This window comes from Papio anubis, chromosome 11 (assembly GCF_008728515.1).
Source record: "Papio anubis isolate 15944 chromosome 11, Panubis1.0, whole genome shotgun sequence".
Classification (NCBI taxonomy): Eukaryota; Metazoa; Chordata; class Mammalia; order Primates; family Cercopithecidae; genus Papio; species Papio anubis.
Genome location: NC_044986.1, coordinates 126,534 through 142,047, shown reverse-complemented (window position 1 = coordinate 142,047; position 15,514 = coordinate 126,534). Strand labels below are relative to the sequence as shown.

The 15,514-nt window shown below is 60.7% G+C and overlaps 1 long non-coding RNA gene across 2 annotated transcripts; it reads right to left on the bottom strand.

The window, feature by feature from the left end:
- On the bottom strand, positions 1-1,646 carry LOC110744199. Of its 2 annotated transcripts, XR_002524526.2 has the most exons (3): positions 1,243-1,646; positions 995-1,153; positions 1-562 (listed from the first exon to the last, which is right to left on the bottom strand). It is a non-coding gene; the product is annotated as an uncharacterized LOC110744199 (long non-coding RNA). The 2 variants fall into 2 exon arrangements; XR_002524527.2 differs by lacking the exon at positions 995-1,153 and having other exon boundaries at positions 1,243-1,639.
- Positions 1,647-15,514: the final 13,868 nt, after the last annotated feature.

Genomic DNA, 15,514 nt, shown 5'->3' with positions numbered 1-15,514 from the left:
CCTCTTTATCAAAATTTGCATTTATTATCAAAACTTTACCACACCTCACACATTTAAATGAAATTAGCTCTACTGACATTTCTGACCAGAAAATCAACTCATACCCGTGATTACAAAAGTAATAAAGGTGTTAAGAAGCAAACGCTGGCCGGGCGCGGTGGCTCATGCCTGTAATCCCAGTACTTTGGGAGGCCAAGGCAGGTGGATCACGAGGTCAGGAGTTCAAGACCAGCCTAAAAGGGTGAAACCCCATCTCTACTAAAAATACAAAACTTAGCCAGGCGTGGTGGCGGCGCCTGTAGTCTCAGCTACTTGGCAGGCTGAGGCAGGAAAGTCGCTTAAACCTGGAAGATGGAGCTTGCAGTGAGCCCCCCCCCCACGACTCCCCACCCGGGCGGGAGGAGAAAGGCACAGGCGCAGACAAAAAAAAAAAAAAAAAAAGGCAGCAGCAAAAGCGTGCAGACCCAGAGTGCACGCGTCCTCCGCCACGCCTCGCTGCCGTCTGCGCCTGGGCCCTCCGCCTCCCGCTGGTGTAACAAGTGGGCCCCACACGCTGCAGCTTCTGCTAAGAAAACTTCCATAGAATGAGTTGTGGATCCAGCCAGAGCCCAGATCCCGGGCACCCGCCCCACTTCCCCTGACCACCAGGCGGCACCAGAGCCAGGCCAGTCCCGCCGCATCCTGTCCCATCTCTGGTCAGACGGGCCACGGGGCACCGCCCAGCTCCAGCCCTGCTCTCTGCAGCCTGGGTCCCAGCCTGGGGGGCTGCAGAGGCCTGGACCACTTCCTCCCCAGACACTTCCCGGACCCACACAAAAGCTCACATCCACGCTTTCCTTGTTCTGGAATATTTGGCCCCTTTCTGCCCCAAGGACGTGGGGACCAAAGCCCCGGGGCCCCCCGGCCCAGGAGAGAGGAAGCAGGCGGAGTCCCGAGTCAAGATGCAAGTGCCACTGGGGAGGACCCGACCGCCCCATTTTCCCATGCCCTATACCTCTTTAGGCCAGACCCTCAAAGAAGTATATGCATAGGAAAAAGGAACGGCGGGCGGTTCTGCGGGCACCTCTGCGAAGGGCCAGCTCTTCAGCACCAGGAGATGGCTGTCCTGGGGGAAGGTCTCGTGCCGGGCAGCGGGAGAAGTCGGGACTGAGGCCTGGTGGGCACCAAGATCCTGTGGGAGCAAGGAGGGCAGAGCCAAGGCAGGGCCCAGTTCCCAGAGGCAGGACTTGGGCCTCATCTTACCTGTGGTCCAGCCTCCTGGGCCGCTGGCGTTGGGTAGCCTGTGAGCCTCGTGAGCCTGGGAGGAACAGTGGAGAACTCTCTGAGCCGGGAGGAGCGGTGGAGACCTCTGAGCCGGAGGAGCGGTGGAGACCTCTGAGCCGGAGGAGCGTGGAGACCTCTGAGCCGGAGGAGCGTGGAGACCTCTGAGCCGGAGGAGCGTGGAGACCTCTGAGCCGGAGGAGCGTGGAGAAATCTGAGCTGGAGGAGCGGTGGAGAACTCTCTGAGCCTGGAGTTCTGCTGCTGCCCAGCGAGGTCCACATTTATGCACAGGGGAGACCTTGGCCGCCACTGTCACATGCAGCCAGAGGGCTGCTCCACGCCAAGGACCCCGTCCCACCCCCGCACCTGCCAGATTGGGGCACAAAGACCTGCTGTGGGAAGAGTGCTGAGGCAGGGCCCGGTGGGCGGGCGGCAAGGGCCAGGGGCCGGGGGCTGCTGGCCCGGGAGCTGGGACGGGGCCAGCCTGTCCACACGCCCTCCTCCAGCCCTTATCTCCCCATGCGCTTCTGCTTGCGTCAAGGGCCTGGAAAGCACACGTGAGCAAGAATTGCTTGTCCAGGGAAGGGGCCACCTCTCCCTCCTGGGCCTGCCCGGCTCAGCAATAAGCAGTCTACACCGCAGCCTCCTGGCTCACAGGGCTCTCAGAACCCCCAGCCAGCGCGCCCAACACTGTCCCAGCCACTAAGAACCAGACCCCACCCCAGGGCAGGTGGCCCTGCTTGGCCTGGGGCGGCCTCCACAGCTGGGGCTCCCTGAGGATTCCCAGCACCAGGCGGACGCTGGTCCACACAGTGAGGCCCAGAGCCTTCCCCAGGCCACAGAGCCCCCAAGCACGTGGAGAGGCGCCAGGCTCTGCAGCCTTGGGGGCAAGAGTGCAGGGTCGGAGAGAGAGGGCCCCTCAGGGACAGCTGGCCAGACCCACAGCTGCCCACACAGAGACCACACAGGCCAGCAGACACCCTCTCCTAGGGCCAGGGAGCCTCCCCCCGAGGGGCCCAGGCGGGCAGCAGAACTCCCGCAGGTCTGGGCCTCCCCCCGTGTCTAGGACACAAGGCCTCTGGAAGAGGCCCAGAGCTGCCCACAGGAGGCCAGGGGACGGGGCTTCTGAACCCCAGCCAGTGGCCTCTCCCCAGGACGTAGGCAAGTGGAGGCTGGCGAAGGAGCAAGGCTGAGGCCTCGAAGGCCTCTGCAGTGACCATGTCCTCGAGGAGACTCAGTGTCGCTGGGCAGGCCCATGTAGGCGCCTGGCTCCAGCCCTTGTGATCTGTAGGGCCAGAGTCTCAGAACTGACCCCACGCAGCAGAGACACACAGAGACCCCCACAGACACACGTAGACACACACAGACACAGAGACACAGACATGTAGGCACGTAGACACACAGACACACATAGAGACACAGACATGTAGACACACAGACACACACACGTAGACAGAGACACAGACGCAGGCACAGATGTACACAGAGACACACACAGAGAGACACGCACACAGTGAACCCACACACCCCCAGGTGCGGCAGGGCTTGGCTGTTGTGCGCGAGAATCTCCTGTCACCTGAGTGGACAAAGCCAGAGCCCGCGGTGGGGTAGGGGCACAGGGGGGCACAGGGGCCAGGTGGGGCTGCAAGACTGTCCAGCTCCCTCCTGATGGCCCCTGAGGTGGCCAAGACCCCCGTCTGGGGAAGGACGCGTGGGCCCTGCTGGGCAGGAGGAGCCATAGGGACCAGGGGGACGATGGACGATGGATGGTGACCCAGCTGCCTGCCAGACCGCTCTGCAGACCCCCTGCGGGAGTAGCCTCTGCCCCCACCTTGTGCAAACTGTTGACCTGCAGGCACATGGTGATTCTCACGACCAGCTATAGCCACCAAGGGGTGGGAGTGAGCACAGCAGTCGTCACAGCTTCTCCTCCTGGTGGGGCACGGGCTGCGGATTAGCTCCCTGCTCAGGCTGGGCTCCACACCAGGCTCCAGAGTGGCACCGGGGTTGCTGGGCTCCCATCATCCACCTGAGAGGGCTGCCTTCTGGGGAAGGAGGGAACGTGGAGCTCAGACACACACATGCTCACACTCAGGCTCACCACACACTCACTCCTGCAGGCACACTCACATCCGCACTCACACTCACACACACACCACACACTCAAAACACACCTGTGACTCATCACACCTACCTCCTGCAGGCACACTCACATCCGCACTCACACACACACACACACACACCACACAAACACACTCAGACTCATCACACACACTCCTGCAGGCACACTCACATCTGCACTCACACACTCACACACACCACACACTCAGGCTCACCCACACTCACTCCTGCAGGCACATTCACATCTGCACTCACACTCACACACACACAATTCACACAAACACACTCAGACTCATCACACTCACTCCTGCAGGCACATTCACATCTGCACCCCACACCTCACACCTTCACACACACCACACACCTCAGGCTCACCCACACTCACTCCTGCAGGCACGCTCACATCCACACTCACACACAACTCACACACTCAGGCTCACCCACACTCACACACACCCATGGTCCCCCACCTCCATGAGGTCCGCAGATCCGAGGAAGGGTCCTTGAGGGCGCTAGCAGGGGAGGGGCCCCACTCCTCCGGACACCTAGAACCTTACCCAGAAAGCCCCAGCATCACACTTCGGGGGCCTGGGCCCAAAAGGCCCCTGCAGAGCCCCCCATCCTGAGCCTCCACCTGGCTTCAGCCCTTCCCGTTTACAGCTGCCCAGCGGGGCTTCGGGAAACACACAGGGCCAACCCTGACTCTGGGCTCCTGGCCTCGGTTCTGCAAGAGGGAAGGAGGAGAGAGGCAGAGAGAGAGACAGAGAGACCAGCAGACCCAGAGAGAGACACAGAGAGACACAGACATAGAGGGCCAGAGAGACAGAGACAGAGACAGAGAGACACACACAGAGACACAGAGACAGACAGAGACACAGACAGAGAGAGACAGAGAGACCAGCAGACCCAGAGAGAGACATAGAGGGCCAGAGAGACAGAGACAGAGACACACACACAGAGACACAGAGACAGAGACAGACAGAGACGCAGAGACAGAGAACCCAACAGAGACAGAGACAGAGACACACAGAGAGACAGAGGCAGAGACAGAGAGACCAACATACACACAGAGAGACACAGACAGAGAGAGAGACACAGAGACAGAGAGACACAGACAGACACAGAGAGACAAAGAGAGAGAGACATGGACAGAGATGGATAGAGACAGTGGGGAGACAGAGACCGAGAGACAAAGACACAGAGACAAGGAGACAAACAGAGAGACAGAGGCAGCAGGAAGGCCCTGGGCTATGCTAGGGCATCGTCCAGTTCTTCACTTTGTTTTCCTAACTTTTTTCTGGATTATAAACCCACAGCTGCTGACGAGAAAGCACTTTAAACATCCGCACAGGTTTAAAGGGGCATCCAGGGACCGGAGGGTCGGACTTGCGCACAGGTGTGAGGACGGTCGCCCCGCTGCTGCCTCGGCAGGTGGAGGAGCCCAGGGCCCGTCTTCCTGCTGCCCCATTGGCTGGAGCCTGGGAGCTGAGGTGACAACTGTGTGGGGGCCCAGACCCCCCCATTTCCCCCTAGGCCTCAGGGACCCACGGAAGGCTGTGGCCAGGCAGTGGGGTGCTGGATGCTGTCTTGGGCTCGGGCTACCAGGTGGAACTGATCAGAGGGGCAGGCTGCCAAGGCACCAGGTTTCAGTGCCGCCTGGTCATCCTGGCTACGAGCTCTGGAGGTCCTGAGACCCCTCGGGGGATTCTGTGAGGTGAAGGGAGGGACTCAGGGTAAACCCCAACCCCTGAGGGCCAAGGGAGAACCCACAGGTGGACCCCAGGCTTCCCCACAGGGGCGCCCCACACCTGCCCCCGTTCTGAGCTCCCTGTGGCTCCCCAGTGCTTTGAGTGAAACCCAGTCTGAGCAGGAGCACGGGGTCCGTGGGGGCGGCCCCACCTCACCCACTGGAGGCCGCACAGCCTGGCTCCCACCTATCCTGGGGACCTCCTGCTGGGGTTTTGCAGGAGCAAGGGGTGGAAAGGCCTGAAAGCAGAGGACCCCCCAACCCGGGCATCCTTCCCACCATCCCGGGGCCTCCTGCTGTACCACCCACCCCAAGAAGGCCCCAGCAGTCCGGCCAGCACCAGCCGGGGACGGTGTCCTGGTCCTTCTCACATCTGCAGGGTCAGGATGGCCTCCCGGGCAGGGGCCCTGCTGCTGGGTCCAGACACTCCCTGGCACCTCAGACCCCAACAGCAGCCCCTCCACACCACACACACTGGCCTCCCGCCCTCCCTCCCTCCACCAGAGACAGAAAGGATCTTGTGGGTCTGGCGGACGTGCTTGGCACAGAGCTGGCGGTGATAACGGGTGGCCTTCAGGCGGCTCCACTCCCTCCATTCCATTCCTTGTGGGGCCTGGTGGAGGGCGGGTGGCGGGGGTATCCCTGCAGCTGTCTCTGGCCAAAGGCAGCCCACTGTTAACCCTTGGTGTACTCTCCCTGCTGAAGTTCCCAAAGAGGGTGGCCTGCTCCCCCTGCATGGCACGTGGAGACCTCAGTCTACACTGGCCACAGCCTGAGGCTGGGCCCCACCCTGCCCAGCAGCCCAGCACCTCATCCCACCCTGTCCCGCCCTGCACCCCACCCTGCCCCGCTCTGCAACCCAGCCTGCCCTGCACCCCGGCCCGCCCTGCACCCCTGCCCGGCCCACCCTGCACCCTGACCCTCCCTGCACCCTGTCCTGGCCTAGCACCCCATCCCTCCCTGCACCCCAGCCCGCCCTGCTCCTGACCCTGCCCTGCAGCCCCCAGCCCCCAAGGCCACTGTCCCGGGAGTCAGGGGTTATGTGCTGACACTCAGGTTATGTGCTGACCCCACTGACCCCTGAGTTGCAGGCCGGGCAATGTCAGTGGTTACCCTAGAGAAGCAGCCGAGGCCTAGAGCAAAGCTGACCGCTCCTAGACTCAGTTTCCCCACCTGTCAAAGGAGGTGCTGGAAATAGTAGAGTTCCCTGGGAGATGGGCAGAGTCTTCCAAATGAAACCTGTGTCCACCGTATGACCTGTCAGTTCCACTTCTAAGCATTTGCAAAGAGGAATGAAATCATCCATCCCCAGAAAGACTTCAGTAAGAATATTCTAGGCCGGGTTCGGTGGGTGGCTCATGCCTGTAATCCCAACACTTTGCGAGTCCGAGGCAGGAGGATCAACTGAGCCCAAGAGTTTGAGACCAGCCTGGGAAACATGGTGAGACCTTGTCTCTACAAAAAATTTAAAAATAAACCAGGTGTGTGTGGTGGATGCACCTGTGGTCCTAGCTACTCGAGATGCTAAAGCAGGAGGATCACCTGACCCAGGAGTTTGAGGGTGCATGAGCTGTGATGGTGCCACGCACCAGCCTGTGTGGACAGTGACCCTGTCTTTAAAAAAAAAAAAAAAAAAAAAAGCCGGGAAAGGCTCATGCCTATAATTCCAGCACTCTGGGAGGCTGAGGAGGGTGGATCACCTGAGGTCAAGAGTTCGAGACCAGCCCAGTCAACATAATGAAACCCCGACTCTACTGAAAGCACAAAAATTATGGCCGGGCACAGTGGCTCATGCCTGTAATCCCAGCACTTTGGGAGGCTGAGGCGGGCAGATCACCTGAGGGTGGGAGTTCGAGACCAGCCTGACAGCCTGACCAATATGGAGAAATCCCGTCTCTACCAAAAACACAAAATTAGCCAGGCGTGGTGGTGGGCCCCTGTAATCCCAGCTACTCAGGAGGCTGGGGCAGGAGAATCGCTCGAAACTGGGAGGCAGAGGTTGCAGTGAGCTGGGATCACGCCATTGCACTCCAGTCTGGCCAACAAGAGCAAAACTCCGTATTAAAAAAAAGAGAGAAGAAGAAGGTCTTCAAATAGGAACCACTCCAAGTCCCCAAGTCCCCTTCATCCACAGAGAAATGGATAAAAAATCATGACGACTGTGCATGAAAGCAGCAGACACACAGGGTCTCGGGCCTCCCCAAAGCAGGCCAAACCACAGGGGCTGACAGGGCCCCCAGCAGAATGTTCTGTGGCCTGAGGAGGAGCTGGTTACATGCCGGGCGCATTTGCCAGAACCCTGGGCTTGTACACTTGAGACTGTTCATTCCACACAAAATAAATAAAATAGAAATAAAACTTGGGGCTGTGCGGCGGAGCCATGGGGTTGCCCGCTCTGCGGTGGTCGGCTGACCCCGGGATGCCCTGGCCGGAATAACACGGGGCACAGAGTCAGACCTGCGTCTCGGATGAACATGGACCATTTCTTAGGATAAATATGTCCCATGAAATATTTAGGACGCATTTACACTGTAAGTTTTCATTGTTTAGCTAACATTTGAATTAACTGTGTGTCTTGAACTTTTACTTGCTGCATCTGGTGGCCCCACCCCCAGTTTATGGAGAGGACATGAGCTTGGAGCAGTGACAAGACCCCAGGTCCGTTCGTCTGTCTTCAGGGGGCTCCCGGGATCCAGGTCAGCGTGAGACCTGAAGCCTGGTGGGGTTGCCCCACGTCATGTGTGGAGGGCAGTGCAGCCAAGTGGCCGGGCCCTGAGGCTCCTGAGGCCCTGGGCCCCCATGGGATGTCCCCTCGGGGGCCAGGCCCTGGGATCTGTGCTCCAGGCCGGCTGTATGGGAGATGGAGGGCCGGGCCTGTGCCCAGAGGCTGATCACCGCATGGTCCCTGGCAGGGTCTGGGATGGTCTCAAGGGGCTGGTGGGCTGGGGGCTCAGCTGAGCCACCGTAGGCAGCCCCCAGCCCCTGGTGGGAGAGGGAGGCAAAGAGTTAACCCCTGGCCCTGGGAGAGCCCTGCCCCAAGCTCAGGGCCGGCGTTTCAAGGCTGCGTGTCTGTGACTCCCTCAGAGGAGATAATCACGGCTTCTTGATATTTTCTTTCTCCTCTCCTGTGCACACCCACATATCAGGAGGACTCGCTGGGCATGAGAACTTTCCTCTGCCCTCCAAGGCCACAGCAGGCGGAAGGGGCCAAAGCTGCCTTGTCCGGAGCCTCTGTCCCCTCCCTGGGAGCACCTGGCCAGGAGCTGGGGCCACCGGGCTGGACCCCCTCTGTCTCACGTGCACACGTACCACCCAACACACACACCACACGTACATGCCACACATATATACACACCCCACACACCACACATGTACACACCACATATATATACACACCCCACACATGTACACACCACATATGTACCTATCCCACATACCACACACATATACACATCACATGATGTGTACAGCACTACACACACACACACCCACACACACAGCATACTACATGCACACACTCACTTGCAGAGCCTACCCCTTTCTCTACCACCTGGGTCTGGACCCCACACTGAGCCCAGGTCCTAGCCCCGGGTCTCAGGCCCCTGTGCGGTCACTGCCGTCCACTCCTGGGGGACGGGGGTCTTTCTCACTGAGGACAGGGCTGAGCTCCCCCAGGCTGAGGAGGGCCCTTCCACCTCCAACCCCCGATAAGCGGCTGCGGCCCCTGCTCAGCCTCCTTGGGTCCTTGGTGCCCTGAGCCGATGCCGGGGCCGACACTCAGCAGCCCCAGTTAGGCTGGCCTCGGTTGGGTCTCTGTGCGTTCTTGTCCTCAGTTGAGTCTCTGTGCATTCTTGGCCTCGGTTGGGTGTCTGTGCATTCTTGGCCTCGGTTGGGTGTCTGTCTGTTCCTCTGGGAGCCACAAGAAGGCAGGTGAACTTGGCTCCACACTCTGCACCCAGGTCCAGCTGCCGGCACTGCTTGGTGGCCACCCAGGGTGAGGGTGGGACTGCCCAGGATCCCAGGATGCACAGCCCCTCTGCCCCGTGGTCCCACCGCCCACCCTCCTTGACACCCCGCCACCCCTGCTCGGGCAGCCACGGGGAGCTGTTGGAGGATGGAGTTCGGCACAGAAGGAGACAAAGACCCCCAGGGACAGATGGGGAGGGGGCCACCCTGCCGGGGCACTCTGGCCTCTGGACACCCCCGTCAACCCTCCCTGGTCAGGTGGTTCTGTTTTTCCTGGTGAGGGCGTCACGTGGATGGTGGGGTGAGGCCCCCACGCTGGGGGGGTCAGCAGTGCACATGATTCAGCCACGTCCACAGCTTTTCTTTATTTCAGGGTCTGTGGCCCAGGCTGGAGTACAATGGTGCAGTCTCGACTCACTGCAGCCTCGACCTCCCAGGCTCCAGCGATCCTCCCACCTCAGCCTCCCAAGTAGGTGGGACTACAGGCACCACGCCAGGCCAATTTTTGTAATTTTTGTAGAGACGGGATTTTGCTATGATGCCCAGGCTGGTCTTGAACTCCTGAGCTCAGGTGATCCGCCTGCCTCGGCCTCTCAAATTGCTGGGCTTACAGGCGTCAGCCGCCGCGCTCAGCCTTCAGTGGTTCTTCGAGGAAGTTATATCTATACTTTAAACATATCTGTCCTTCTCAGAGTCTGTGAGAGGCGAGGATACAACTGTAAACAGGCTCCAGAAATATGGGCAGAAGGAGCAGCAGAGCTTTGCCGCTGCCTCTCTCCAGCAAGCTTTAAACAGCCATCGTTTCCACTTATTCCTGCGGGTAAAACGATACATTGTTATGACGGAGAATTGCCAGCACTGCAGAAAAGAAAGCTTTGCCACCAAAGGCAATCACTGTGGATCATGCCAGTTCCTGTCCAGCCCAGTTCCTGCACACTTGTGGGGTGCTCTGAGCCTGGACTCCACACCAGCTCCCCTCTCCCCTGCTTATTCCTTTGTGCTTTCATTGCTAATAATTTCAGTCAGTTGTCTCTGCTCTGCTGATTTACTATTTGAAGTTATTTACAGCTTGATCTAAAGAAGCTTTGTGGCCGGACGCACTGGCTCACTCCTGTAATCCCAGCACTGTGGGAGGCTGAGGCAGGATTGCTTGAGCCCAGGAGTTCAAGACCAGCCTGGGCAACATGGTGAGACCCCATTGCTACAAAAAATGAAAAGAATTATGCCAGGCATTAAGTAAGCCAGTGGCTTACGCCTATAATCCCAGCACTTTGGGAGGCTGAGGTGGGTGGATCACCTGAGGTCAGGAGTTTGAGAGCAGCCTAGCCAACACGGTGAATCCCCGTCTCTACTAAAATACAAAAATTAGCCGGGCAAGGTGGCGGTGCCTGTAGTCCCAGCTACTCGGGAGGCTGAGGCAGGAGAATGGCGTGAACCCGGGAGGCGGAGCTTGCAGTGAGCCGAGATCGCGCCACCGCACTCCAGCCTGGGCGACAGAGCAAGACTCTGTCTCAAAAAAAAAAAAAAAAGAAGAAGCAGCTTTAATAGATTTTTAAAATTCATTTTTACTTTTTTTCTCCTTCATCTACCCAAGATAGTACTTTGTGTGAGGGAAAGTTTTTGAAGTAAATTTCATGACAGCACATCACTCAGCAGCGAGTTTCGGACCATCCGTTCCCATTTTTACAACGTGTGTGCACCCTAGGGTGTTTTCTCTTTAAAATTGTTGTTATATTTCACACATGCAAAAATAAACGCCAGGTGACGTGAGGGGCACCCACATCCACCGTCCCGCTGAGAAACACGCTGACCGCCCCGAAGGGAGCCCCCGTCCTGCGGTGTCCTCCCGAGTCCTGGAATTCTAAAAACCGGCTCCTTCTGGGAGGCCTCGGGCTTTTCCTGCCAGTTCCACCTGGGACAGCTCCTCTCCACCTGCCCTGCTCCCTCCAGGCCCCTCACGGCTCCCCACCCCCCACCCTGGGGCCTGTGCTCCTACATCTCTGCGGCCGCCCGACATTCCTCCTAATTTCCTGACCTTCCCCACTCCCTGGCCGGACGTTTTACTCCTTGCTCTCCTTCCCACTGGAGGGCGCACGCTTTCTAGCTGGCCGCGTGGGCAGGGAGAGGACCAGGTGCAGGCGCTGGAGGACAGGACTTGGAAGTCAAGTGGCGTCTTGGCCGCCCAAGGTTCCAGCACAAGCACTCAGAACCCCTGATTCCAGGGAGCTCCCAAAGGTCTCATTCCCCTCTGGGGTCTTTGCTGGCCAAGGGCAAGGCCAGGTGAGGATGGAGAGAAGCAGCGCCTGCCCACCACTCACCCAGAGCTGGGAGGGGCCAGGATTCAGCACCCTACAGGGGTGGGCACAGCAGATGCTGTGGGGACCTGGTGCTGAGTGCCTGGCTCCCACTCCAGCGTGGCCTGGTGGCTTCTCCCCAGTTGGGGTACCCTGCACAGGGGTTGTGGCACCTCCCAAGGGCCAGCCCTGCCCTGACAACCTCTCCTCCAGCCAGGATGGAATCCACACTCCCTTGAGAGGGTTCCTGGCTTCAACATGCTCCACCAGCCTCAGGCCGCCAGGGCCCTGGTCACCCCAGGAACCCTGCCGAGCGCCTCCTGTCTTCCTGAGGGTGAGCCGGCCCTGCCTGTGGGTGTCTGGGCTGTGGCCTCCAGGCACCAAGCGCCTGCTGGCTCCTGATGCCTGCCTTTCTGACCGTGGTGTGTCTCTGGCCTGGCGCCTGCTTTTGGGTGCCCGGAGAGAGCAGGCTCCTCGCAGGTGGCAGGCAGCCCTGTTTGTGTGTGCATGAGCATGTGGGGGCACCTGGAGCTGAGCGGTGGCCTGTGCTGTCACCACCCAGGGTGGCAGAGCGGGGTCTGGCGCTGCCACAGCTCCCGACGGAAGTTGCCTGGGCCTGGGCTGGCTCGGGCTTCTTAGCCAGGCCCTTCCCCAGCACTTCCTGCCCAGCCCCAGCTGCAGGACCTGCTGAAATCTGTGCTGTGGGAGCCCTGTCTCTGAGGGGTCACTGCAGTGGCTGGGAAACCTGAGTCTCCTGATTCCAGGAGCACTGCTTGAGCCGCCACCTTCATAACCCAGCATGACCCGGACTCCAGATCCAGGACCAAGAGTCCCCCTGACAGTGGGGAAGTGGCGGACCCTGGGGGCTGGCACCCACCGTGGCCCCTCCCCAGCCCACTGTGGCACGGAGGGGCTGCTCTCTGGGAATGGCCCCTTCCTAGAGGCAGCCCTGGCCTGGCTTCCAGAAGGGGTCTGGGAACAGGCGGCCCCGAGTAGCTGACCACACCTGACCGGGCCAGTCTTTGGGAAGCCGCCCTCTCAGCCTGTGCACTGCAGGGACACTGGGTGGAGGGGGCCGTGCAGTGGCCGTCCATGCAGGGGGAGGGGCCTTGCCTTCTGACTCAGGGGGAAGCGGCTGCTTTCAGCTGCCTTCGCCTCAGGAGGCGGCTTTGAAACCCTCCTGAGGTTTGTGGCCCTGAAGTTCCTTCCTGAGACCCTGCAGGGGACTGAGCCCTTGGCTCAAGGGCACCGGGGAGGGCAGAACCTCAAGACAGGGGCCCAGGACGCAGGACAGAGTGTGTGGGGCAGGTGTGCAGGCTGTGACCAAGGGTCTCGGGGTCAAAGGGGCTCTCGGAAATGATATCATCTCACAGTTCGTGAGTGGGTGCTCAGATCTGGATGAGCTGTTTTCTGGAGGAGGCAGGAAAGTGACGTCATTTTGTGGCTTCAGATTGACCGCAGCCTGACAGAGAGGAAGTGGTGCCAGAAGTGAAGCTGCTGACTTCCCAGCCACGGCCTCCATGGCCCACGTGTGGCAGCGGGAATCACAGCTGCATTATGACACCAGAGGGAAAGCAGCTCAGGCTGCAGTTTAAGGAGACTCCACGGAGTGCCCTGGCTTAGCTGTTGCACAGAACGGGGTCAGATGGGTGCCCTGGAGGAGTCAGCAAGGACCCCCGGCAGGGGCAGTGAGTGGCCTGGGCCGTGAAGAGCAGGCACCTCCAGTGTCCTCTGGCAGAGGCCCAGCACCCGGGGCCGTGCTCCTCACATGAAGGCTGAGGCCACCCTGCCCTTTGGAGTTTGTCTCTGAGCAAGGGACGCCGTGGGGATGACCAGCGAGTGGCGTTCAGTCCACAAGGGGGCCCTGGTCCGGCTGGGTCTACTGAGTGCTGGCCTGCCCCTTGCCACCCAGCTCTGTCCATAGGTGGCTGTCACTCCTGGGCTTCCCGGAAACGTCATTTGAGGGAGCTCAGGTTTTCCAAATCCAGTGGAAGTCACGTTGTTTGCTGCTGGAGACTGGCTGGGACTGTGCTTCCAGTGTGGGAAGGTTTAGGAGGCAGTCAGCAGCCCTCTCCTGTGGCCACCGTGCCCGAGGCAGGTGCCTGGGGTGAGAGGGCTTCTTCCCGATGCGGCCGTGCACTGCCCAGCAGGCCTAGAGTGAACGTCTGTGTGGAGCCAGGGCTCCCATCCAGCATCCCTTAAGGGTCCTGATGGCTGGAGCTGGGGGAGGCAGGTATGGCAAGGGGCTTCCTGCATGCAGGAAAACTGGAGACTCCTGGTCAAAGAGCCAGGTGTGCACCTGCAGAGGCAGGCGTGGGCCCACAGAGCCTGTCAAGCCTGGTTTACACCACAGAGCTGGGTATGCGCTGAGAACCAGGTGTGCATTGAGGAGTCAGGTGTGCACTGAGAACTAGGTATCCAGAGAACCAGGTGTGCACTGCAGAACTGCGTGTGCACTGAGAGCCAGGTGTGCAAGGAGAGCCAGGTATCTGTTGAGAACCAGGTGTGTGCAGAGAGCCAGGTGTGCACTGCATATCTAAGTGCTCGTGTGGAGTTTCGGGCTGGGAAGGTGCTGCCCAGGACCCTGCCTCTCTGGCTGTCTTCTGTGCATTTGGGGATGCCAGAAGGGGCTCGGCTCTGGCTGGAGGGCAGCCAGCAGACTTGCCAGCCAGCACCCCCAGGTGATAAGAGCTGGTGCCCATAGGTACTCAGCAAATGTCTACATTTTGGGGAGGGCTGGAGCAAACGAAGGCCATGCCCTCTCTGCAAGGCTCGGCACAGGCCCTCTGTTTCCCAGTCCTTCGGCCACAGGGTGTCCAGGCAACAAGGGCGCCAGGTCGCCTGTACCCTGTCTCCTGCGGAAAGGACAGCGCCTGCTCCTTGTCCTCCAGTAGCTGCTGGACCCCGGGGTCTGGCTGCTCTGGCGCCTGGTGGCTGGGTCCCCACTACAAGGCCGACACCAGCCTTGAATCCAACTGTCGAGGAAATGGGGTGGCCGATGGAGGCTGGGGAGACGGGGAGGGAGGGAGGTATGGGCGGTTGGAGGGCTTGAGAGACAGGGACCCACTCCTGCAAGTACAGTGGCCTGTCCCCTCCGGAACGCTCTCATTCTTCGTGCTGAAGGAAGCTGGAGGCTTGGCAGGCCTGCGAGAGGAATGGGCGCTATCAGCTCAGGGCTCTCGTCGGAGGAACCACCCGGAGGCAGCACCCATGGGGGTAGGGGCTTGGCCACAGGCTGGGGGGACGTCGATGGCCAATGTCAGGCCTCCTCGGTGCAGCACCAGATGCGTCTAACAGCCTCCGCCCCGTGGGCGCCCACTCAGACGTGCTGCCCAGGTGCCTAGAGCAGAAGCCACCTCCTCAGAGGCCAGCGCGCCAGCCTGGCACCAGGGGACGCTCCCAGGGGTGCCCACAGGGAACGTGCGCATCGGGCTGGGTACTGCGGCGCGTGTGGGCTGCGAGCCCTGCCCTGTGGTCGGTCACTGGAGTCCCGGATCCTACAGATCCGAAAGGCTGAGTCCGATGCAGCAAAGGCGAAGCGGGGTTCGCAGCCCCAGACTCTGGGGAGGTCAGCGAGCGGTCGGGAGGGCGCCGGCCCAGGTCGCGGGGGCCCCTCGGACTCCACGACTTCGCGGACGCGCGCCCACCGTCGCCGCTGAGGTCCCGGGCCAGGCGGCGCGTGGGTGGCTGAGCGGGAGCGCGTTCAGCCAGGCGTGGAGGCCGCGCGCGGCTGGGTGCGAGCCCAGCATGGCGGGTGACGTGCGGGGACGCGGCCCGGACTAGGGGATGGGGCCGGAAGAGGCGGGGCCGTTGCCGGGAGACGAGACGGAATGGGCGGGGCGCGGCCGTTGCCGGGAGACGGGGCGGAATGGGCGGGGCGCGGCCGTTGCCGGGAGACGGGGCGGGGCGGGGCGGGGGCAGCGCGGGCCCCTCCGTGCGTCGTAGCGAAGTCGCCTCGGGCGCGGGTTCCGGGATCGGATCGTCTGCCCGCGGGAGGGGCGGGACTGCTTAGTTCCGCTGGGGAGGGCCTGAGAAACCCAGGGAGAACATTTTACCAAGCGCCGACCCTTGTATTTCGTGAACTGAAACCCACCACCCTTACCCGCTGATCCAACAAGCATCTGC